Raw genomic sequence first — 27,500 nt, forward strand, 5'->3', positions numbered from 1 at the left:
AGAATAAATTCACTTAGCACTGTATTCATATATGTATTTTTTTGTGTTTAGAGAATTTGTGTAGGAAACACAGGACGCAAACCCTAATCCTTATCCTCCTATTCAGACTTATAACCCTGACACAACATTGTTAATTCACGCCTGACTGTTGATGTAACAAGCATCCACTTACAAGATACAGCTGTATACTTTGTAAATCACATATAAAGTGATCAAATGGTTTAAAAATATTTCCCTGAATTCTGAAGAAGATAGTTCTTCGTGATTATAACGAGAAAATTCCCTCAGCACTACAGTGGAACAAGTCACAATGTAGAGATGTATCGGATGTGAAAATTTAGATATCTGCGGATGTGTTTGAAGATGTCTTACCTATTTCGCAGATGCAGATGTAAGGAATTGTGCGGATGTTCCGCGGATGTTGATGCGAATGTAGGAAATTGAGCGGATGTTCCGCGAATTTGGATGCGGATGCATATGCGGATATCTGTTTACAGTAAAATGCGGATGCAGATGTGGATGTAAGAAATTGTGCGGATGTTCCGCACATGTGAATGAGAATAGTTGGGATTGAGATGGACCTGCCTGGTAGTGGCCAACAGGACTGTGGAGTTCCTCCATTCCTATATTCTTATGAGAGAGATGGAGGAAGATGGAGATTCAATAGCAGTACCTGGAAGAGACGATGGGTGTGCCCGGCCGAGAGGTATGCGGCGCGTGGCTCGAAGCTCCTACAGACGGTGGATCCAGGAGGCGGGCTGCTGCGGTCAACCTGGAGCAGGTGGAGGTCCAGCTGCAGTATACAAGGTCACCTTGGTGGAGGTCAGGCTACGAAATACGAGGTCAACCTGGCGGAGGTCAGGTTGTGGTACGTGAGGTGTTGTCTTCGGCGAGCGGGAACAGCTTAGAGATGCAGTCGACACAAAGTGCGAAGATTCTCAAGATGAAAAGGGTCAAGTCGGGGCAGGAAAAGCTGGACTGGCATGCGTTGATAATAACAGTTATTCGCAGTCAGGCTAGAGCAAGTAAGCAGGATTTGGTCACTGCATATAGGATCAGACCAGGACATGCAGAGCGAGGGAGCATCGGATACGATAAAGCTTAGGTCTAGAAGCGTCTACTCAACCTTCCAATAGCAGGAACAGCACGAAAAGGCAGGCTAAAACTAAAGAAAGCAGTAAAGCCAAGCCAAGCCAAGCAGGGTCAAATCATAGAAAGCAGGATCAGGGTGGCCAGTGATGGTCAGGTTTTTCCATGCAGCGGTTAATTTAGCTAGTGAGCGGTCTGGTCTGGATAGAAAGCTTCAGGTTGCGTTAAGCAGCGGTCAGGCCGGGCCAATATGCGGTCAGAGTTGTGGTAAGCTTGACCAGGCAGGGGTAAAAGGGAGAAAGTAAGGCCATGCAAGACTACACTAAAGGCGAGAGAAGTCTGCTTGCGACGTAACCCCTACACTTGTCTCGCATGCCAAAAGCTAAGGAAAGAAAGAAATATGTATTAACCAAACGCTACATGCAAATCAGATGTGGTAGTTATGAGAAATAACAACATATTTCATTCTTCAGGGCGCAGTTACAACGTTGTTCAGCAATCTACATTTTGAATATCTTTTAAGATATGTTACCTGCGAGATGAGAGGCTTAGGTAAGATAAGCCATGGGATGACAAGCACGCATGAAAAGCATCTTGTTCTAGCTGCAGGTGTCACTATTTTCACCTGTCATTATCATCCATCAGGTCTGTCAAATTCTTTATCTTACTGTGGTATCCGGCTAGCGTCCTGGGCCATTAACAGAGCTGGAAAAAAGTAATATATCACAGCATAGTCTAGCATAAAGATGATTAACACAGCACAGTGAAAGTAGCAGGGCCATTGCTATGTATCAAGGCATCATCTAGCAACATTCGATCAATAGCTCTCTTCAAGGTGTGAAGAGCTCTTAATCCAGGGAGTTGATACTACCTTCCACTTCTTGGATCAGACCTGATTGCTTCCTATTCACTAGGCGCTGTATGACCCCTCGAGTCCTTTTCCAATTCCAGTTTTTTTTTTTTTCAAGGAAAATGGAAACAGACAAAAATGTAGTGTTCTGCATAGAATAGCTGAACTAAAACTTTGTATACAGCTTCACGCCTGTCTCAATGTTGGCGACCTCAACATGTGGACTTCCATCTGTTACTCTGCTGTATTCCACACATTTTCGATGCTGTTATTTATTCTTGCATGGCGTGTTTTAATGTCAGCTACTACTATGTGGAACACACAATTCAGCACAAACTCGGAGAGGTGTAATGGCGTGATATCAGGGAAGCCATCACGTTCAATCATGAAACTTTACGCTACGATAATTAATTCTCGTATGAAAAGAACTGCATTTTTTGTATATTTTACCATACTGTTGTATCTGTATGACCCTTGTGGATTTAGCAATTAGTTTTCATAATAGTAGCAATAATAATAATATTAATAATAACAATACCATACTGTTGTAGCAAATTTTCAGTGCCGAAAAGGCCTTTGTTTATCTCACACTAGGTCCACAAAACCGAAAATCTTCAACTAAAATTTCAACTATCCATTGCGTTGACATCTTCCCCACTTCATGACATCATTATTTTTGACGTCTTAAAAAATGGCATACAAGTGGAAACAGTTATAAATAGTAGTAGTATATGTGAGCACGTCAGGCAAGAGACTGCGGAGCTGAAGTACCTGCTAAGTGTTTTCATTCATGAAGTAACGTCAGACATACGTGATCTACGCTCCCTCACTGACTTGACGACAATTATTTTTGTGCACGTAAATTTGAATGTCTAATCAGAGTCCCAATATACATGACTGTTATAGTGAATGACATACTTTAAAATTGCATCAAACATATTATTACATTACTGTTATTACTGTAATTATTGTTATTACTGTTATTATTTATTTATTTATTATTATTATTAAGCGGTAACCCGTTGGGATAATCCTGGGAAATGGAAGGAAGTCAGGTTTGATCCAAGGAAGAGGAAAGATAGCCTCGGTTCTTTGGATGAAGAGCCCTTCAACAACAAGACACCCCTTCCCTTCCTCACCCCTCGCCCCTTCCTCGGATCGAACCTCAATGTCTCCCAATCCTTAATGGTCATATGTGACCCTTATAAGTTTAGTGCATTCCTGCGATTGCGACAGTTTACAATCTACTACAGTAACACAGCTACAGTCTACCACTGAAAAAATGTTACGGTCTACCACGGTAACAATGTTTCTACCAGTGTTACAATCTACCTGTGATAGTATTACAATCTACCACAATAAATGTTACAATCTACCACAATAACTCAGTATTACAATGTATCACAATAAGTGCTACAGTGTATCACAATAAGTGTTACAACGTATCACATTAAGTGTTACAATGTACCACAATAAGTGTTACAATGTATCACAATAAGTTTTACAATGTATCACAATAAGTGTTACAATGTATCACAAGTCTTACAGTATAACAATAAGTGTTACGATGTACCACAATATATGTTACGATGTGCCACAGTGTTACGGTGTACCACAGTGTTACAATTTTCCACAAAGTGTTAGTCTACTACAGTGACAGTGTTACAGTCTACCACAGTAAGTATTATACTCTATCACAGTAAGTGTTACAGTCTACCACAATGTTACAATTTACCACAGTAACAGTGTTACATCTACCAAAGTAACAGTGTCACAATACCGCAGTAACGGTGCTAGTTTTCGTGTATGTAGATCAGGAGAAACTGTCATTACAGAACAGTCCGTCCTGGACCAACACCGCCACCACATAATGGTCCGGTATGAGCTGGAACCTCTTGAGGTTTCCCACGAAAACGTGGATGAGTTGGGAACTGTTTCAGTCGCGGTACTGTGAATTTTATTATTAAGGTTACAAAACTATTTCACTCGTGTGCGAGCACTGTGTGTATGCGTGTGCGCGCGCGCGCTTTAATATACACAAACGTACATATTGCATTCATTACTTAATGATTTTGAGGCGTGCGTGCGCTTACAGTTATACACCCTCACCAATTACTTAGCCGTAAAAACTGCAATTTTCAGGTTTTGTGTACACCAGTATTGAGTGTATGCATGAAGTGTGTCGGGGTGGAGGGTGTCGAGTGTTCCGTGAATGTAGCACAATCAATAAAGCGGCAGCTTTGGCGTGGCCACACTTAGTTACACAAGTGTAGCCTTGCCTTTCCAGGAAGAGCACGGCCCCACTCAAACATTATTTTTCCCCATTGGGAGCAGAGCGTGAGGCTTAAAACCGAGGACGCCTGGGTTCAGTTCTGGGCTATGTGAGACACATGGCAAGTCTTTTTTAAAATCTGCCCCTGTTCACCTAGTAGTAAATGGTAGTAGACTTGCTGTGGGTCCCATAATGGGGAGGAACGAAGATAGCTGTACTGTTTACATTTGGCTTTTCTTCGGTTATTAACCATCTGGGATTAAATTTTTCTTCAGTTTGATTGCCATTCAAAATAAAAGAACAAAAGGAGAGTGAGGGAGGGGGAAGAAAATTGTGGAGAGGAATTTTATTGAGACGTTTCTGCTATTGACTAGGCATCATTAATCATTTAAAAGGAAAGAGGCTTCTACCCTTTCTTCTCAATAAAGTTTCTCTAGCTTTTCACCATTTATTTCATCTTGTCATCACAGCAACAATTGGTATCGTTAACTTGCATTCAGAAAATAAGCTATATGATTGAACTAAGTAACAACGCAAGGAAAATACTTGAAAGGTATAATTTTTTTTAACGAATCTAGAAAACAGCAACAGCACTAGTAGCAGTAGCACCATCCCTTACATATTATGTAATTATATTAATTTTAAAGGGATAGACCAGAAAGCCAACAGAAGGCCTCGGTCAGATGACCGAAAGCTCCAGTGTCGGGTCATCGTGTGACTAAGGCCAGCGTCAGGAAGCAATTGTCCTGTTTCCTGATGAATCTTACCGAATCTAGCAGCAGTATCACCACCACAAGCACCGTCACCACCACTAGAACCACCATCACCACTAGAACCACCATCACCACTAGAACCACCATCACCACCACTAGAACCACTATCACAACTAGAACCACCATCACCACCACTAGAACCACTATCACAACTAGAACCACCACCACATTCAACCACCATTAGAACCACCACTAGAACCACCACTAGCACTAGCACCACCGCCACTAGCACTAGCACCACCGCCACTAGCACTAGCACCACCACCACAACTAGCACTAGCACCACTACCACCACCACCAGGTTTGTAAGTCATGTGGAACGTCAGCTGGCTGGTGGATCGATTATTCTGGTGTTTGTTTACTTGCCGTCGCTGAATGTCGCTCTCCACAGGTACTTCAAGGTCGTCACTCGCATTACCTATAAACGAAACTTTCACTGTTACCCCATTTGGACAGTGTGGGGGAAAATAAAGCTATGAAAAGGCAACAGAAGACAATCCAGGTTTCAAGTTGCAACCCTGCAACTTGGTTACGTTATAATGGTTACATTATAACACGACTGAACGAACTCCGTTTTTGTCACTAGCCAGCATAAACTAGGAAGGTTCAGCGCTTGGTTTTTTATTATAACAACATAAACCAGGAGGATGAGGGCGAAGCGGGAATCATTTTAGCCCCCTCTATGAGGATATCCAGGTCCTGACGACGGTTATCCAATACCTGACGACAGGTATCTAGGTCCCCACAATGGGCACATGACAAGAAAATGTCTGCCAATTTGACATAGGTCTGGAACTTTCCAAAATTTGTGATGACCATTCTTTACGTCATCTGTTGGCACTATGATGGTATCAAGGCACTGTGTGTGTAGAATAGAAGGTGTCTGAGGTTGATGACTGATTCGGTTAATGATCTGATCAAGTCACTTATAAAATTCAGCCCAGAAACCTGCCATCCCATTTCTGTCTACCTGAATTCTTATCTCTAGTTTACACGTGGGGAAGTTATGTTGGCCTGGTTGCAGATAAGCTGATTTCTGGGGACTGGAGGGATGTGGCAAGACCCTTCACACTTGCCCCCAAAAGTACAAGGAATGCGCATTCAGTGATTCTCTAGGTACTTATTTGTGGAGTATGGGAGTAGTTGCACATCTATAGACACCTGAGATACTTGTATCAGTTTGAGTCACGTGCAGCCACCTGGTATAGTAGCAATATAGCCGTTTATTGTCATGAAATGTTATCTAATTCGTGATGTAATGTGTTATCGAATGTTAGAGTACTTCATTGCACAAGGCCTCTCATAGGATAAGTCGTCCTAATACTAAGCTGTTAATAAACCGGCACAGTTCGGCAGAGGTTCGTGCACTCATCTGTTCACTCGCTATAGTTTGTGTGTGACTAGTTGGGTAGGTAGGAGCGGTGGCTCTCCTAGCCAGAGGGCACTCATCGCTGGCTGGAAATAGTGCCCACTGCTCACAGTTGTGTAGGTTTGAGAGGTGATGTAGATACTAAGCTAGATTAATCTTTGTCTGTCTCTAACTTGGCTTAAATACGTGTAAGTAGTAGCGTGTAATACATTAGCCTATGGAGGTTTCATTACTGGATTAAGTCTTACAAATTCAGAGTGTATAAAGAAATGTAACACTCGCTCATAGGCATAGGTGGATCTGTTCTCCCCCCCCCCTCCTTTCTCTTCGTCTTAGGAAGGTTTTAACAGTCGGAAATCAAAAGCTGCGTGATTTTCCACACGATAGAACATGATAATTTCTTCAACCATGCCCATAATGCCTTGATATCAACATGGGGCCAATATACAACACAGATCAACACACAATTGGGACATCATCACACTCGATTCATCAACACACTCGATTCATCAACACACTCGATTCATCAACACACTCGATTCATCAACACGCTCGATTCATCAACACGCTCGATTCATCAACACACTCGATTCATCAACACACTCGATTCATCAACACACTCGATTCATCAGCACACTCGATTCATCAGCACTAGATTCATCAACACACTCGATTCATCAGCACACTCGATTCATCAGCACACTCGATTCATCAGCACACTCGATTCATCAACACACTCGATTCATCAACACACTCGATTCATCAACACACTCGATTCATCAACACACTCGATTCATCAACACACTCGATTCATCAACACACTCGATTCATCAACACACTCGATTCATCAACACACTCGATTCATCAACACACTTGATTAATCAACCCACTCGATTCATCAACACATTTGATTCATCAACCCACTCGATTCATCTACGCACTCCATTCATTTACACTTGATTAATCAACGCTATACATCATCATACTCGCTATAGGAAGACACCACAACGTTTGAGCGTGTAAATATAAGCATTATTTCCGAAAATATTGTTGCAAATAAATGATTTTTCATTGTAAAATACACATCACGATGCCTAGCTTGTCCTCATCATTATCCATAAGTTTTCCAACGCAGTTTCTAAACGATTTAAGCCAGTATCGTAAAATAAATATATTTTAGGTCAGCTTATTTTAATTTAAATTACATAAACGGGGCAGCATCTTGCAGCTGGGCAGGGATCTGTGTAGTTACCTTGATGTTGTGAGGTACTCTTGATCTATGAATACGAGCTTACCTTCTCTTTTCTTTAATATAGTAATTCGTTCCTTGAAAACAAGACGAATGAAGCGTTACTGTGTACACTGGACGTAGTCAATAGGTGTGCGTGTTCCAATATGACACAGTGTGTAGGTACAATGTTTAACAGTCGCATCAAACACCGTCGCCAGGGGATGCTAGGCATTGGAGGAGCAGTAGGAAGGTTCACTGACCCTGGCACGAAAGGGAGAAAGGGACGTTTTCGTCATTACAGCTCCCATTAATCCCTTACAACCTTATCTCTCTCTCCCTCTCTCTCTCCCTCTTTCCCTCCCTCTCTCTCCCTCCCTCTCTCTCCCTCCCTCTCTCTCCCTCCCTCTCTCTCCCTCCCTCTCTCTCCCTCCCTCTCACGCAAACGCACGCACACATAAACAAATAAAAAATCTCAATTTATAATGCCTTTGGGAACACAGTGAACATGCAATCCACCTCATTTGTGTCCATAAATATTGTATTGCTCCAGTTCCCTCGTTACTAAAAAAAATATATGACACGAAACTGAAACAAGCTCACGACAACACGCACACGTCTGTACACACTCGCGTTATGTATACACTCGCGTTATGTATACATACTCAGGTATGTATATACACATGTATACGCATACGTGTTTTGTATACACGCTTATGAGTGCACAAAAACAGTACATGGGGATATTAGAAAAAAATTCTTGGTATAAAGGTTGACCAATAGAATGATTCACAATAAGAGGAAGTATAAGTGTTGCAACCTTTGGAAATTTAAAAAAAAATATGCAGTCGACAGAGACAGAGAACCACGAGTACAGCTGTGCTACTGTAGCTTGAATTATGCTATTTACAAATGGTAAAATTACACACACACACACACACACACACACACACACACACGCGCGCGCGCGCACGCGGGGGGGGGGAGCTGTGAATCGACCCTTGCAACCACATATAGGTTAGCATAGGTGAGTACACACACCACGTATCTAACAGCTGACTGGAAAATCAACATGAAGTTTTGTTGGGTGTGAGATGTGAAAGGTTCCTAGAATACATTCAATTGGGAATTATTCGTTGATTCTGTATCAAGTAAACAGTAATTTCTAGGAAAGTGCTTCTCCGCAGAGATTTTATCCGGTTAGTATCATCGATTACCAAAGAAATTCTTAAAAAGAAAGTTAAACGAAAAGAGAGATTGATCTGGTAGAAGAAGCAGAAACAGATAATAAAGGCCAAAAAAACGAGCATGCCAAGACGAAATTTAAAATAAATAATTCTATAATTGAATAATTTTCTCCAGGGAATTTCTGAGAAGTCGTTGGCAAGACAGAAAAATGCGAGCAATTCAGGGAGTCGAGGCGACGTGACTGTTAACCCAGTTCCCCTTATTCAGCAAGTTAGGTTAGGTTAGATAAGATTCCTCAGGCAACAGACCGGGTGTTTCCTGATGCGGGTCTAGTCATATGGAGCTTTTGGTCATCTGACCGAGGCCTTCCGCTGGCTTACTGGTCCACCCCTTTAAAAATTACGATCATGATTATAGCCATTAGTAATTTTTTTACTCGTAGGAGGAAGCTGACGGTGGCGCCCTCAGCCTGCAATCATAACTCTCCTCGACCGTGGGGCCGGCAAGCAAGTAATAAACATGTAAAAGAGTTCTAGGAAAAATGAGTCTGCCTCTGTCCGGTAGGAACACGTGGAGCACACTATCATTAGATGGTTTAAAATATCGTTTCATAAGGATACCGCGGTGACCCAAATTTGTAAAGGTCATTTTTTGTGTTTGAGCAGCAAGGTGACCAGATTAAAGAATATTTTGTCTACGCATGAGACTTATTTTTAATAAGTCTCATGCGTAGACAGCGAGATGAATAAAATCTTTAAAAAAAATTTTTTTTTAGGGATTGAAGTTCCCAAATACAGTTCAAACATCCATTAAAATTTCAGTGCAAATGAAAGATCCTTCGGGGGTCAGTGATTTACATAAATCTGTAATAATAGTATTATTATTACGAATACAAATGAAAAATGGCTTATGAAGCAAGGGTCATGTTAGTCTGGAGTGGAGGAACTTACTGACGCTGTATTTGGCCGTGATGTGAGAATACATGTTAGCGTGTCCAGAGGTCATGGTGAGAATAATGGAAGGTTGCCTCCAGTGATGCCGGTGAGATATTACCCAAGATAATTATGGTCATGAGAATTAGCTGTGATTAACGAATAAATTATCTGTTTACTTTCAAATTTAAACTCCGGGGATTAGCCGTCTCCCTCGCAGCAGTAGCAATAACAACAGCCATAGCAACTACAGCAGCAGCAGTAGCAGCTGAAGCCCTGACCCGTGTCGTCTTCCTCTCAGAAGCAGCCATGGACATGGTTTCCAGGTTTTGTATCTTCCTCCTTCCCCTCTTCCTTCATTCCTTTTTTTCTATCTTCCTCCTCCTTCAAAGAATCAGCAACTGAAGATTTCGTATTCACATTAGTGTTACTATTATATAATGGATAATCAATCACGGTAACGTTTAAGTGCCGTATCAGAGTGCCAGTTCCTCATAAAGCAACAATAGTGGTAACAAGAGCAAAGAAACTTTGCTGAAATTTAATTTAGAAATTCATGGGAAAACTTAAAAAAGAGTGAGTCCAGAGTGTCGCAACCCGACCACAGTGAGTGGTATGTAAACGAAGATTATATATAATGCTGATAAAACCTTGGTGTTAGGTTCTTGTTCTTTCTTACGAAATATTGACAGAATACCACAAAAGTATATCGTAAAACTGACCTAGACTTTCCTCTTGCTCCAGGACTAATTAGAAATTGTTGTTAATGCCTCTGCGGAATATCTTGAAACTCTACGGGTAGGTAGCGTAGTATTTTATTATTCAGGGCTTCATGACCCTGGTCGGTTTAGCGCTTTATTATTGATAATAATTTTATTATCAAAATGTACCTGATAGGCTTTCTGATCGTGACCCTGATTGTCACTAGCCTCGCATTGATTGTCACTAGCCTCGCATTCCAAACACTGGCATCCAAGGCGTCTAATTTGTTAGACTTTGTGCTAGCAGCTCACTTTATATGTACTTATGCCGTATCTGCTTCGTTCTTCATTACAGACTGTTAGAGAATTCCCTTATATTTAATGAAAGTATGCTTTACACTGTTGAAATTGCAGGGTGCTGTCCGATATCAATGCATGTGAAAGCCAAGCCCGATGTAAGGTTATAGTCCCCACCCCTTTCACTCAGGAGGCGACCCATAACAGGAGTTGAACCCCTGTGTACTGTTAGGTGAAAACAGCAACAACTGCAAAGGAACATGTCCAGCGTCTTCACGCGTGTGTGAATGTTTTAAATATTTTTTATGGTAATGAACGTTGAGTACTCTACGCAATCAAAGTGCTCCATAAATGTCACTACTATTACATGATCTCGCTTTCCAGGATTGAACCCGGGTCCTTGGACTGTAAGCCACCTAGGAAAATTGAAGATCATTGGGGATTTGATATTATTCGAGAAACCTCATAGCGTATTATGTATTGCGCTGTTACTCTTCATTAAAACAATTAAGCAGGTTCTGCCTCGCTGCCTTGCTTCCCACGCACTGCTTCATCCTGCAGGTTTGGTTGCAATTCGAGTATTTTTTAGGCAAAATTAACGTGCATTCTTTTCGTCTTATTTAGAGGCACATTTTGAGATCATTTACGTACTTTACTAATTTTAAATATTTGAGTCAATGTAGAAGCAAAAATTTTCTGCCCACTTGTTTTTATAGATAGACATTTTGTTACCCATAAATTAGTCGATTAATGTATAATATTAATCTCATTTATAACGTAAAAGTGACCCGGCAAAGTGTCAGTGGCTTCATATTTCTTTCTTGAAGAATTTTTGTAACTTAGCTCATTAACGATTAGGTTAGGTAAGGTTTGTCAGGAAACATGATAAGTGTTTTCTGACACGGGTCTTAGTATTATGATGACCCACAGCTGGAGTTTTTGGCCATCTGACCGAGGCCTTCCACTGGCTAGCTCTGCTACTTGTTTTATAGTTGGGAAAATATAGTTGATATAGGCCTGAACTTTTTTCTGTCTTCAGCTTATTTTCGTGCAGTCTACTAGGCTGTATTAGCGTTAGTAGAGGCCTAAGGCTAAAAGGAGAGAAAAGCCTGAACATGAATTACATAATGAAAAATAAAAAAAAAAATTTTTATACATGGTTTAGATATGTAAAATTAACGACTCTATTCTACTCTACATTCATGTCTTAAAAGAATAAACATATTCTCCTAGGTTTATCTATCGTAAAACCATGAATAAAGTCACTGTAATTCAAAGAAATAACGATTTCATTCTCAGCGCTCTTTAAGGAACGTGCTAAAATGTTCTCATGGGAAAGTAAACTAGGGAGAATTTTTTTTAATGAAAAAAAAAGGAATTTCTCCGCAGTAGTTACTGACTTTAAGCGGCACATCCAGACGTAATGCTCTTTCAAAAAATTTTAAACATCCTCACGTAGAATCCACTGATAAAACACAAGCCGCACTCAGGCGACAAACTTATGACGACGTTTCGGTCTGATTTGGACCACTGGTGCCCCGTGGCCTGGTGGCTAAAGCACTCGCTTCACACGGCGAGGGTCTGGGTTCAATTCCCAGAGAGCTTAGAAACATTGGGCGTTTTTCTTTACACCGGTTGTCTGTTTCTCATTATTAAAATGAGTACTTGGAAGTTAGTCGACTGGTGTGGGTCGTATCCTGGGGCAAAACTGACCTAATTTTCCCTAAATTCTCTGCATAACAAGCGGCTTTTTATATAGTAGTATGTCATTGATGTCAGCTAGGCCTGCATACCTTGTACATGTACTTCTAGAATTATTATTATTATTATTGTTATTATTATCATCATCATCACTATAAGAACATAAGAAAGAAGGATCACTGCAACAGGCCTACTGGCCTATGCGAGGCAGGTCCAATTCTCCCACCGGCTTAAGCTCACTGACCTAGTGACCTTAAGCTCACTGACCTAGTGAAGTCAGACACGTCACTTAAGAGAGGAGCACGGCATCAGACCTAGTAGCACAAGCTAGTTAGGTCCAACTCACACCCACCCACACCACTCGTGTATTTATCCAACCTCTTTTTAAAACTACACAACGTCTTAGCTTCTGTGGCAGTGCTTGGGAGTTTGTTCCACTCATCCACAACTCTATTACCAAACCAGTGCTTTCCTATATCCTTCCTGAATCTGAATTTTTCCAATTTAAAACCATTGCTGCGAGTCCTGTCTATGTTAGATATTTTTAGCACGCTATTTACATCCCCTTTATTAATTCCTGTTTTCCATGTATACCCCTCAATCATATCCTCCCTAATTCTACGCCTTTCTAGAGAGTGCAGATTCAAGGCCCCAGCCTATCCCCATAGGGAAAATTTCTGATATACATGGGATCAACTTTGTCATCCTCCATTGTACGTTTTCCAGTGCATTTATATCCATTCAGTAATACGGTGACCAGAACTGCGCAGCATAGTCTAAATGAGGCCTAACCAAAGATATAGAGAGTTGAAGAACAACCTGAGGACTTGAGGATATGAAGACAAGGATCCTGTTAGCTTTATTGCGAACACTTATGCACTGTTGTCTTGGTTTCAGATTACTGCTAACCAGAAATCCTAAATCCTTTTCGCAATCCGTAATATTAAGATCTACATTATTTAGTTTAAATGTGGCATGGTTATTTTCCTGTCCAACATTTAGAACTTTGCATTTGTCTATATTAAACTGCATTTGCCACTTCTCCGACCACTGCATCAGTCTATTCAAATCATCCTGGAATGCTCTGATGTCCTCATTAGAATGAATTGAACGGCCTATTTTGGTGTCATCAGCAAATTTGCTTATGTCGCTATTTATGTAGATTGTGAACAACAAGGGGCCCAACACTGACCCCTGTGGACCGCCGCTTGTGACGTGCCCACATTCTGATTTCTCCCCATTTATGCAAACTCTCTGCTGCCTATTTGTCAACCAACCAGGAAAAAATTTCTCCTATTCCGTGTGCCTTAAGTTTTCTCAACAGCCTCTGATGTGAAAAAAGTAAATTCGTAAGGCAGGAACGCCTTTTTGTAAAATCGTGTTGAGAATTATTAATCAATTTATGCCTATCAAGATGGCTACGAATTGCTTCGGGAATTATTGATTCCATAAATTTACCAACTATGGAAGTAAGGCTTATTGGTCTATAGTTCGAAGTTAAGGACCTGTCACCTACCTTATAAATAGGTATTACATTTGCCATTTTCCACTTGTCTGGCACTATGCCAGTTTGTATTGATATATTGAAAAGATTAGCCAAAGGTATGCTAAGTTCCTCTATACATTCCTTTAAAACTCTTGCAAACAGTTCAGCAGGGCCTGGGGATTTGTTAGGGTTTAATTTCCCTATTTGTTTGAAGACCATGGCACTAGTTACACTAATCATGCATCGTTTATTATCGTCCTGTTCTTTATAATTTATCATTTCTGGAGTTTCGCTAGTATCTTCCTGAGTAAAAACTGAGAAGTAGTAGGTATTGAAAAGTTCACACATTTCCTTACCACTGTTAGTGATCCGCCCTGAGTACTCTTAAGTGGGCCCATCTTGTCCCTAATCTTACTTCTGTGTACTTGAAAGAACCCTTTTGGGTTAGTCTTCAAATACCTTGCGACTTTAGCCTCATAACCCCTTTTTGCTTTTCTTATTCTTTTTTTTATCTCTTTAATTGAATAGATTGATTTCTTAACTGCCCTTCCCCTCTTTGGATACGTCTATATATGCCTCTCTTTTGGGCAATGAGATGTTTTAAACTATTGTTTATCCATTTGGGATCATTTTTGTTAGGTCTAATTTCCCTACTCGGGACAAAAGTCGGCTGGGCAGCCAGCACTATGCTCTGAAATACGTCATATTGGCAACCAACTCTACCTACCTGACACATAGTAAGGTCGTCCCAATTTAGCCCACCCAGGTAATTTCTTATACCCATGAAGTCGGCCAAGTGGAAATCTGGAACAGCGACTTGATTGCAGTTATCTGGGTAATTCCATGATTAATTGAAACTAAGTGGTTTGTGATCGCTTTCCCCTAGTTCATCACTAACCTCAAGATTATTAACATTGTTGGCAAGTACCAAATCAAGCAGATTGTTTCCTCTAGTTGGTTCTGTCACAAACTGTTTTAAAAAGCAGCCTTGAACAGTGTCAAGAAAGTCACTAGACTCAAGATTTCCTGTCACAGTGTTCCAGTCAATTTGTCTAAAGTTAAAATCTCCCATTAACACAACATTTTCATATCTAGATGCCTTATGAATTTCGTCTCGTAACAGCTTACTGCACTCCCTATCAAGGTTTGGGGCCCTATAAATCACACCCAAAATTAATTTTTCACGACCTTCGAGAAACTGTAGCCAAACAGATTCTGTGTCCGATGTTTCTAATCTTACATCTTGTCTAACAAAACAATTTAAATTATCCCTGACATACATCGCCACTCCACCACCCTTCCTGTTGATCCTATCAGTGTGGAATAGTTTATAACCCTATATATTGCATTCAGAATGCATTTCTCTATCTTTCAAGTTGAACCATGTCTCTGTTATAGCAATAATATCTATATTACCTGCACTTGCAAGTAATCTTAGCTCATCTATCTTATTTCTTAGACTCCTACTATTTGTATAGTAAACTTTAAGGGAGCTAGTCTCTCGTTGGCCTGTATGTCAAAGAGTCCCTTATCTGCACGGAGTTGCTGAACACCACAAATGAGGTAGTTGAAGTTCTATCAATAAAGATCGAGAACCAAAACCTAGTCATTGTGGTTGTATACAAGCCACCAGATACAACCTCCCAACAGTTCAAGGAACAGCTACTGAAAATCGATTACTGTTTGGAAAACCTTCCAGCTCCATCCCCAAACATCTTACTGCTTGGTGATTTCAACCTAAGGCATACAAAATGGAAAAATGTAGCAAATAATGTTATAGCTGAAACAATCCCCGGAGGTAGCGCAGATGAAAGGTCACACACACACGAGCTACTAAGTCTCTGCGAAAAACACACCTTAAGCCAGCAGATAGTGGAGCCAACAAGACTAGAAAACACACTTGACCTTATCTTCACAAATAATGAGGACCTGATAAGAGACATAAGAATATCAAAAACAACTAATTCCGATCACAATCTAATCGAAGTCCAGACGTACATGCATAGGGGTCCTGAACAGCAGAATGCATGTACCGGTGAAGGTGTCTTCACAAAATACAATTTCAACAACAAGAACATCAACTGGGACCAGGTAAACCATGTCCTAAACGAAACATGTTGGGAAGATGTCTTAAATGACATGGACCCAAACCAGTGCCTTGAAAGGATCAACTTCCTGGTAGCCGAAGCATGTTCTAGGCATATTCCCCTAAGAAAGAAGAAGAGCAGGAGTAAACTGGAGAGAAAAAGACGCTCCCTCTACAGAAGACGACGAAGAGTCACTGAGCTCCTCAGGAGTGCTAGAATATCTGATACACGAAAGGAGGCGCTGACCAGGGAAGTGGAAACTATCGAACTTAAGCTAAATGACTCTTACAGGAACCAGGAGAGGCAGGAGGAGCTTAAAGCTATTAGTGAAATTGAAAGAAATTCCAAATATTTCTTTTCATATGCCAAAAACAAGGCAAATACCACATCTAGTATCGGGCCCTTACTCAGACAGGATGGGACTTACACAGACGACAACAAGGAAATGAGTGAAATATTGAAATCCCAGTACGACTCTGTGTTTAGTGAACCACTAATCGGTCTGAGGATCGACGACCCAAATGATTTCTTCATGAATGAGCCTCAAAACTCCATAAATGTATGCCAGATTTCCGACATTACCCTAACTCCGATAGATTTCGAAAAAGCCATTGACAACATGCCTATGCACTCAGCCCCGGGCCCAGACTCGTGGAACTCTGTTTTCATTAAGAACTGCAAGAAACCCCTTTCGCGTGCCCTAAGTACACTATGGAGGAGGAGCTTGGACATGGGTGAAATTCCACAGTCACTTAAAACAACGGATATAGCCCCGCTCCATAAAGGTGGCAGCAAAGCATTAGCTAAGAACTATAGACCAATAGCTCTGACGTCCCACATCATAAAAATCTTTGAAAGAGTGCTAAGAAGCAGGATTGCAAATCGCCTGGATTCCCAAAATCTGCACAATCCAGGGCAACATGGGTTCAGGGCAGGTCGCTCCTGCCTCTCACAACTACTGGATCACTATGACATGGCCTTGGATGCACTGGAAGAAAATCAGAATGCAGATGTAATATACACAGACTTTGCAAAAGCATTTGACAAATGCGATCATGGCGTAATAGCCCATAAAATACGTGCTAAAGGAATAACTGGGAAAGTGGGGAGATGGATCTTCAACTTCCTAACAAATCGAACACAAAGAGTAGTGGTCAACAGAGTTAAATCGGAGGCTGCCATAGTGAAGAGCTCTGTTCCACAAGGCACAGTACTCGCCCCCATCTTATTCCTTATCCTCATATCAGACATAAACAGAGATATACACCACAGCACCGTATCATCCTTTGCGGATGATACTAGGATCTGCATGAGGCTGTCATCTGCTGAGGACGCGGTTAACCTCCAAGAAGATATAAACAAAGTTTTCCAGTGGGCAACGGTAAACAATATGATGTTCAATGAGGACAAATTCCAACTACTCCGTTATGGAAAACTGGAGGAGATAATAACTAGAACAGAGTATACTACTGACTCCGGCCATACAATAGAGCGGAAAAATAATGTAAGGGACCTGGGAGTAGTAATGTCTGAGGATCTCACTTTCAAGGATCACAACAGTGCCACGATCGCACGTGCAAAGAAAATGATAGGATGGATAATGAGAACTTTCAAAACGAGAGATGCCAAGCCCATGATGATCCTTTTCAAATCACTTGTTCTCTCTAGGCTGGAATACTGCTGTACATTAACATCTCCATACAAAGCAGGTGAAATCGCAGATCTAGAGAGTGTACAGAGATCCTTTACTGCACGTATAAGTTCTGTCAAGCACCTTAACTACTGGGAACGCTTGAAAGCACTTGACTTGTACTCGTTGGAACGCAGGAGGGAGAGATATATCATAATCTACACTTGGAAAATCTTGGAAGGAATGGTCCCAAATCTGCACACAGAAATCACTCCCTACGAAAGTAAAAGACTGGGCAGGCGATGCAAAATGCCGCCAATAAAAAGTAGGGGCGCCATTGGTACACTAAGAGAAAACACCATAAGTATCCGGGGCCCAAAACTGTTCAACAGCCTCCCATCAAGCATTAGGGGAATTGCCAATAAACCCCTGGCTGCCTTCAAGAGAGAGCTGGACAGATACCTAAAGTCAGTGCCGGATCAGCCGGGCTGTGGCTCGTACGTCGGACTGCGTGCGGCCAGCAGTAACAGCCTAGTTGATCAGGCCCTGATCCATCGGGAGGCCTGGTCGTGGACCGGGCCGCGGGGGCGTTGATCCCCGGAATAACCTCCAGGTAACCAGGTACTATCTCTCTTTGTTGAGTAATTGCTTTGCCTTTACTAGCAACTTTATTTTGAATATTGTCTTTTTAACATATCTCTGAGGTATCCTGGTAATATCTGATGTTTTCAACCCTAATACTGCAGCCCGATTGTTTCCCACAAACACCCAGACCTCTATAATCTATCAGTTTAAATTCCTAGACAAGTCATCAATGACCCCCTCAATCGAATTGGCTAATGCAACCACTCCAACCCCAGAGAGATGAACCCCTTGCATACATATCATGCTTGCCATAGAATTTGTTCCATTATCAGTGAATGGGATTGCAAGTTCCTTGCAGTACCTGTCTAGCCAGCAATTTATACCAATTGCCGTAGACATCCATTCATTGCCCACTCCCCTTCTAGGCAAGATTCTACATATGATTGGGATCCCTCCCTTAGACCTGACAACTTCTATAGCTGACCTGTACTTATCCAGCAGCTCCTGTCTTCTGCCCTTCTGCCCTTCCAGCACTAAGACAGATAATGGGCTTGTTCTCATTACCTGACATAATATTATCCAACCTTCTGACTATGTCACCAACACCAGCTCCTGGGAGGCACACCCTCTGTCTGACCTTTCTATCTCTGTTACAAAAAGCACGGTCCATATATCTTATCTGAGAATCTCCTACAATTAGAATATTCTTACGTTGATTAGCAGGGAAATCAGTGGTACCTTCAACCTCACTAACCACTGAAGTACACTCGTCCTGGAGAACAGAGAATCGATTTCCTACCTTCACATCTTCTCTATTAACCTTCCTTATCTTCCTTCTTCCTGATCCGAAACCACTTGCCACTTAAAGCGGCTGCAACTCTAGCTCACTGCTGGTATCCTTTTCCTCACCAGCTCCCACTATCTCACACTCCCAAGCCCATCTAGGCGAAGCTTCAGCCTCCTATTTTCCTCCTGAAGAAGTAACCTCCTTCAAAACTTTAACCTGAGATTCCAAAACACTACAGCAGGCCATGATGCTCAGTAACACCCCACGCTAATTCCCAGACAGCTTAGGACAGTGACCACACGTGACCTCTGACCGCAGCGTACTGACCTCTGACCGCTGCTTTGCACACCCAAATATATTTGCTTTCGGCATCTTTTATCTCTCTATATATGATTGTGATGGAAAAATTGTATTTAATCTACTGGGGAGATGAACTGATGCATTAAACATTTACTTTTTAAAATAAGTTCTTTCTAGAATTTTCTCTTATACGTTTAAAGATATATATATATTTTTTTCATTTATGTTAATGTAAAAATTAACAATTTTGTAACAAAAGAACGTTAGAAAACTTACCTAAGCTTATAACAAGTGCAGATTAATTTAGCCTTATTCGGCAAGAAGAGTGTTACTATTTAAGCCAAAATAGCAACTTTTACCTATTCGCCACGACGTGTATATATATATATATATATATATATATATATATAATATACATATATGTATATATATATATATATATATTATATATATATGTATATATATATATATATATATATATATATCTATTTTATATATATATAAATATATATATATATATATATATATATATATATATTATATCTATCTATCTATATTATATATATATATATATATATATATATATATAATCTATATATATATATATATATATATATATATATATATATATATATATATATATATATATATATATATATATATATATATATATATATTATATCTATCTATATTATATATATATATATATATATATATATATATATAATCTATATATATATATATATATATATATATATATATATATATATATATATATATATATATATATATATATAATGTGTGTGTGTGTGTGTGTGTGTGTGTCGTGCCGAATAGGCAGAACTTGCGATCTTGGCTTAAATAGCAACGTTCATGTTGCCATATAGGACAAGTGAAAATTTGTGTATGCAATAATTTCGCCAAAATCATTCTGAACCTAACTAAAAAAAATATATTTCACTGTGTTTGTTTAGTATTAAATTACTGTAAACGTATCTAAAATATATTTAGTTGGATTAGGTTAAAATAAATTATGCTTGTTATAATAAGGTTAGGTAAGTTTTCTAAGATTCTTTTGGTGCAAAATTAAAATTTTTTACATTAACATTAATGAAATAAATATATTTTTAAACGTATAAGAGAAAATTTCAGGAAGGACTTAATTTTAAATGAGTTTTACATATTCGGCACGACATTATATATATATATATATATATATATATATATATATATATATATATATATATATATATATATATATATATATATGCAATAAGATCACAGTAAACAGGTGATTTCAGAATATGCAAAACAACCACTCTGAAAGAATAGAGAAATTCCAAGCGCTTTCGTGACTACTCACATTATAATGTGAGTAGTCACGAAAGCGCTTGGAATTTCTCTATTCTTTCAGAGTGGTTGTTTTGCATATAAAATGTCGTGCCGAATATGTAAAACTGGTCAATTAGCAAGAACTCGTTTAAAATTAAGTCCTTTATAAATTTTTCTCTTATACGTTTAAAAATATATTTATTTCATTAATGTTAATGTAAAAAATTTTAATTTTGCACCAAAAGAATCTTAGAAAACTTACCTAACCTTATTATAACAAGCATAATTTATTTTAACCTAATCCAACTAAATATATTTTAGATACGTTTACAGTAATTTAATATTAAACAAACACAACGAAATATATTTTTTTCGTTAGGTTCAGAATGATTTTGGCGAAATTATTGCGTACACAAATTTTCACTTGTCCTATATGACAAGATGAATGTTGCTATTTAAGCCAAGATGGCAAGTTCTGCCTATTCGGCACCATATATATATATATATATATATATATATATATATATATATATATATATATATATTTTTTCTAATCACACTGGCCGATTCCCACCAAGGCAGGGTGGCCCGAAAAAGAAAAACTTTCACCATCATTCACTCCATCACTGTCTTGCCAGAAGGGTGCTTTACACTACAGTTTTTAAACTGCAACATTAACACCCCTCCTTCAGAGTGCAGGCACTGTACTTCCCATCTCCAGGACTCAAGTCCGGCCTGCCGGTTTCCCTGAATCCCTTCATAAATGTTTCTTTGCTCACACTCCAACAGCACGTCAAGTATTAAAAACCATTTGTCTCCATTAACTCCTATCAAACACGCTCACGCATGCCTGCTGGAAGTCCAAGCCCCTCGCACACAAAACCTCCTTTACCCCCTCCCTCCAACCTTTCCTAGGCCGACCCCTACCCCGCCTTCCTTCCACTACAGACTGATACACTCTTGAAGTCATTCTGTTTCGCTCCATTCTCTCTACATGTCCGAACCACCTCAACAACCCTTCCTCAGCCCTCTGGACAACAGTTTTGGTAATCCCGCACCTCTTCCTAACTTCCAAACTACGAATTTTCTGCATTATATTCACACCACACATTGCCCTCAGACATGACATCTCCACTGCCTCCAGCCTTCTCCTCGCTGCAACATTCATCACCCACGCTTCACACCCATATAAGAGCGTTGGTAAAACTATACTCTCATACATTCCCCTCTTTGCCTCCAAGGACAAAGTTCTTTGTCTCCACAGACTCCTAAGTACACCACTCACTCTTTTTCCCTCATCAATTCTATGATTCACCTCATCTTTCATAGACCCATCCGCTGACACGTCCACTCCCAAATATCTGAATACGTTCACCTCCTCCATACTCTCTCCCTCCAATCTGATATCCAATCTTTCATCACCTAATCTTTTTGTTATCCTCATAACCTTACTCTTTCCTGTATTCACCTTTAATTTTCTTCTTTTGCACACCCTACCAAATTCATCCACCAATCTCTGCAACTTCTCTTCAGAATCTCCCAAGAGCACAGTGTCATCAGCAAAGAGCAGCTGTGACAACTCCCACTTTGTGTGTGATTCTTTATCTTTTAACTCCACGCCTCTTGCCAAGACCCTCGCATTTACTTCTCTTACAACCCCATCTATAAATATATTAAACAACCATGGTGACATCACACATCCTTGTCTAAGGCCTACTTTTACTGGGAAAAAAATTCCCTCTTTCCTACATACTCTAACTTGAGCCTCACTATCCTCGTAAAAACTCTTCACTGCTTTCAGTAACCTACCTCATACACCATACACTTGCAACATCTGCCACATTGCCCCCCTATCCACCCTGTCATACGCCTTTTCCAAATCCATAAATGCCACAAAGACCTCTTTAGCCTTATCTAAATACTGTTCACTTATATGTTTCACTGTAAACACCTGGTCCACACACCCCCTACCTTTCCTAAAGCCTCCTTGTTCATCTGCTATCCTATTCTCCGTCTTACTCTTAATTCTTTCAATTATAACTCTACCATACACTTTACCAGGTATACTCAACAGACTTATCCCCCTATAATTTTTGCACTCTCTTTTGTCCCCTTTGCCTTTATACAAAGGAACTATGCATGCTCTCTGCCAATCCCTAGGTACCTTACCCTCTTCCATACATTTATTAAATAATTGCACCAACCACTCCAAAACTATATCCCCACCTGCTTTTAACATTTCTATCTTTATCCCATCAATCCCGGCTGCCTTACCCCCTTTCATTTTACCTACTGCCTCACGAACTTCCCCCACACTCACAACTGGCTCTTCCTCACTCCTACAAGATGTTATTCCTCCTTGCCCTATACACGAAATCACAGCTTCCCTATCTTCATCAACATTTAACAATTCCTCAAAATATTCCCTTCATCTTCCCAATACCTCTAACTCTCCATTTAATAACTCTCCTCTCCTATTTTTAACTGACAAATCCATTTGTTCTCTAGGCTTTCTTAACTTGTTAATCTCACTCCAAAACTTTTTCTTATTTTCAACAAAATTTGTTGATAACATCTCACCCACTCTCTCATTTGCTCTCTTTTTACATTGCTTCACCACTCTCTTAACCTCTCTCTTTTTCTCCATATACTCTTCCCTCCTTGCATCACTTCTACTTTGTAAAAACTTCTCATATGCTAACTTTTACTCCCTTACTACTCTCTTTACATCATCATTCCACCAATCGCTCCTCTTCCCTCCTGCACCCACTTTCCTGTAACCACAAACTTTTGCTGAACACTCTAACACTACATTTTTAAACCTACCCCATACCTCTTCGACCCCATTGCCTATGCTCTCATTAGCCCATCTATCCTCCAATAGCTGTTTTTATCTTACCCTAACTGCCTCCTCTTTTAGTTTATAAACCTTCACCTCTCTCTTCCCTGATGCTTCTATTCTCCTTGTATCCCATCTACCTTTTACTCTCAGTGTAGCTACAACTAGAAAGTGATCTGATATATCTGTGGCCCCTCTATAAACATGTACATCCTGAAGTCTACTCAACAGTCTTTTATCTACCAATACATAAACCAACAAACTACTGTCATTTCGCCCTACATCATATCTTGTATACTTATTTATCCTCTTTTTCTTAAAATATGTATTACCTATAACTAAACCCCTTTCTATACAAAGTTCAATCAAAGGGCTCCCATTATCATTTACACCTGGCACCCCAAACTTACCTACCACACCCTCTCTAAAAGTTTCTCCTACTTTAGCATTCAGGTCCCCTACCACAATTACTCTCTCACTTGGTTCAAAGGCTCCTATACATTCACTTAACATCTCCCAAAATCTCTCTCTCTCCTCTGCATTCCTCTCTTCTCCAGGTGCATACACGCTTATTATGACCCACTTCTCGCATCCAACCTTTACTTTAATCCACATAATTCTTGAATTTACACATTCATATTCTCTTTTCTCCTTCCATAACTGATCATTTAACATTACTGCTACCCCTTCCTTTGCTCTAACTCTCTCAGATACTCCAGATTTAATCCCATTTATTTCCCCCCACTGAAACTCTCCTACCCCCTTCAGCTTTGTTTCGCTTAGGGCCAGGACATCCAACTTCTTTTCATTCATACATCAGCAATCATCTGTTTCTTGTCATCCGCACTACATCCACGCACATTCAAGCATCCCAGTTTTATAAAGTTTTTCTTCTTCTCTTTTTTAGTAAATGTCTACAGGAGAAGGGGTTACTAGCCCATTGCTCCCGGCATTTTAGTCGCCTCATACGACACGCATGGCTTACGGAGGAAAGATTCTTTTCCACCTCCCCATGGACAATAGAAGAAATAAAGAAGAACAAGAGCTATTTAGAAAAAGGAGAAAAACCTAGATGTATGTATATATATATATGCATGTGCGTGTCTGTGAAGTGTGACCAAAGTGTAAGTAGGAGTAGCAAGATATCCCTGTTATCTAGCGTGTTTATGAAACAGAAAAAAAAACCAGCAATCCTACCATCATGCAAAACAGTTACAGGTTTTTGTTTCACAGTCATCTGGCAGGACGGTAGTACTTCCCTGGGTGGTTGCTGTCTACCAACCTACTACCTATATATATAATATATATATATATATATATATAATATATATATATAAAATATATATATATATAATATATATATATATATATATATATATATATATATATATATATATATATATATATATATATATATATATATGCGCAAAACAACCACTGTGAAAGAATAGTGAAATTCCAAGCGCTTTCGTGACTACTCACATTATCAAGGAACAATAAAAGTAATGCATATATATATTTTTTTTTTTAACAAGTCGGCCGTCTCCCACCGAGGCAGGGTGACCCAAAAAAGAAAGAAAATCCCCAAAAAGAAAATACTTTCATCATTTAACACTTTCACCTCACTCACACATAATCACTGTTTCTGCAGAGGTACTCAGAATACAATAGTTTAGAAGCATATACGTATAAAGAGAGACAACATATCCCTCCAAACTGCTAATATCCCGAACCCCTCCTTTAGAGTGCAGGCATTGTACTTCCCATTTCCAGGACTTAAGTCCGGCTATACATATTATATAAATATATATATATATATATATATATATATATATATATATATATATATATATATATATATATATATATATATATATATATATATATATATATATACGTGTATACAAGGTGTCCACAAAAACATTCCCAGATTTCAATCAGGTATAACATGTAACTTTTCTGTAATAATCTTTCACAAACAGTTAGGTCAGGTGACCTTGCAGAGGTCACCGGACCTAACTGTTTGTGACTTCTTTCTTTGGAGATAAGTGAAGAGCACAGTTTACGTACCACCACTACCTGCAACCCTGGAGGAGCTGAAAATTTCGATCACTGAAGCAGTTCGCATGATAACACCAGATATGCTGCAGAGCGTCTGGACCGAACTGGACTATCACATAGATGTTTGCCGAGCAACCAGAGGGACGCACATTGGGTGCCTTTTAATGCTACCTTATACCACATGAAACTGAATGAAATCCTACATCTGTAGCTATTAACTGTGAAAGATTATTTAAAGTTACATATTATACCTGTTAGAAAATCTGGTAGTGTTATTGTGGAAACTGTGTGTATATATATATATATATATATATATATATATATATATATATATATATATATATATATATATATATATATATTATATATATATATATATCTTGACGTAGGAATATGAAATATTAAAACAAGAATTTGTCGAAACAATGAAAAAAAAGTTTCATTCGTTTTAAATGAGATCTCGAGAAATTTTCGGATTTCCCAAAATTATTGACGAGGGTAGTAGTAGTAGTAGTAGTAGTAGTAGTAGTAACAGTAGTAACTGTAAGTACTTCCTAACCATTGAATTAGTGACCAGTTGCAACTAACATGGCGCAAGGAATAATAAAAGTGTGGACACGAAAGAAAGAAGAGGAGGAGGTAGAAAAACGATGAAAAAAATACGGAAATAGGTAAAGGTTGCCGTCACCTGGCGCGGTAACCATCATCTATTTTCCAACACGGAAGAGAGTGGTCACGATACGACCGAAGACGAGGAGTCCAGATCATTTCTTTGGAGTAATTTCGAAGAAAATTCCACAAGTTTATAATACCCACACAAACATATATATATATATATATATATATATATATATATATATATATATATATATATATATATATATACATATATACATATATGCAAGGAATTCGCGAGAGCATGCGAAATATACACAAATACTGATCTCTGGCAGTGTTTGTGTATATTTCGCATGCTCTCGCGAATTCCTTGCATTGTTCAAATCTCTAGTAAGGCTGATGCATGCAGGGGATGAGATGAAAAGCTGTAAGCCTTCTCCCTGAAAGCTGGCTGCCTTGGATCAAACGTGTAGCGCATGCTACACGCCAAGGTATTGGTCCAGTGTGGGTAGATTGGTAAAGCACTGCGTACCTTGTCCTAAGGTTCGTAGGTTCGAGTCTCCTTCAGCCAGAGATCAGTGTTTATATATATATATATATATATATATATATATATATATATATATATATATATATATATATATATATATATATATATATATATATATATATATTGATATTGTGTGTGGCCACATTTTATTTTTAGCTCAAATGCTCTCGCTGCTAACGTTGTAAAATATTTCAGTAGGTGGTGGCCACTCATTTACCATGGATTGTTATGTAGCTCGCCTCTCGCTTTGCCTTGTATCATTTATTCACGCTAAATGAGTAATAATACTTGTCGGTAAATACCAGCGTTTTCTATGCATCTGCACCACAACTTAGAAACCTAATCTAACATTATTCAGATTTACGCAATTTGTAACAGCAGTTCTGTCTAAAATATATAAGGTTGCCGAAGTTTTTGTTGCTGTTATTCATTACTGAAACTATCAATTCTGTGACCATAGACTTGTTTTCACGGTGTTACAACACACAATACAAGCTTTCCTTGTTTAGCAAAGCACTTAGAGCAAGTCATTACCCTTCTTCTCTAACAGATCAGTCACTGTCAAATTTGACGAGATGTGATACAACTAACATCAGTGTAGCTGCAACCATTTTGGTTACAGCGAACCGTCTCTGTGTTCTCATTAAATACACATGATTGGAAGACAGATGAGTCAATACTGAGGTTGACAAGTTTAAAATAAAATTATCAGTTGTCCTGCTAATTCGTATCAGTCGGTTATTGGGACGCCGCAGATATAACTCAGCTTCTGTAACCACAAATACGTAATTTTCTCTCTCTCTCTCTCCCTCTCTCTCTCTCTCT

General features: G+C 39.3%; 1 long non-coding RNA gene across 1 annotated transcript in view; it reads right to left on the reverse strand.

Annotated features, from left to right (window-relative positions):
- Positions 1–155: 155 nt before the first annotated feature.
- LOC138853203 (uncharacterized) overlaps positions 156–27,500 on the reverse strand; it is a 63,785-nt gene continuing 36,440 nt past the window's right edge. Inside the window, exons 2-3 of the long non-coding RNA XR_011392416.1 lie at positions 1,622–1,794; positions 156–1,471 (exon numbers count right to left, since the gene is read on the reverse strand). This is a non-coding gene — a long non-coding RNA (uncharacterized lncRNA). The remainder of the gene's footprint in view (positions 1,472–1,621; positions 1,795–27,500) is intronic.

This window comes from Cherax quadricarinatus, chromosome 25 (assembly GCF_038502225.1).
Source record: "Cherax quadricarinatus isolate ZL_2023a chromosome 25, ASM3850222v1, whole genome shotgun sequence".
Classification (NCBI taxonomy): Eukaryota; Metazoa; Arthropoda; class Malacostraca; order Decapoda; family Parastacidae; genus Cherax; species Cherax quadricarinatus.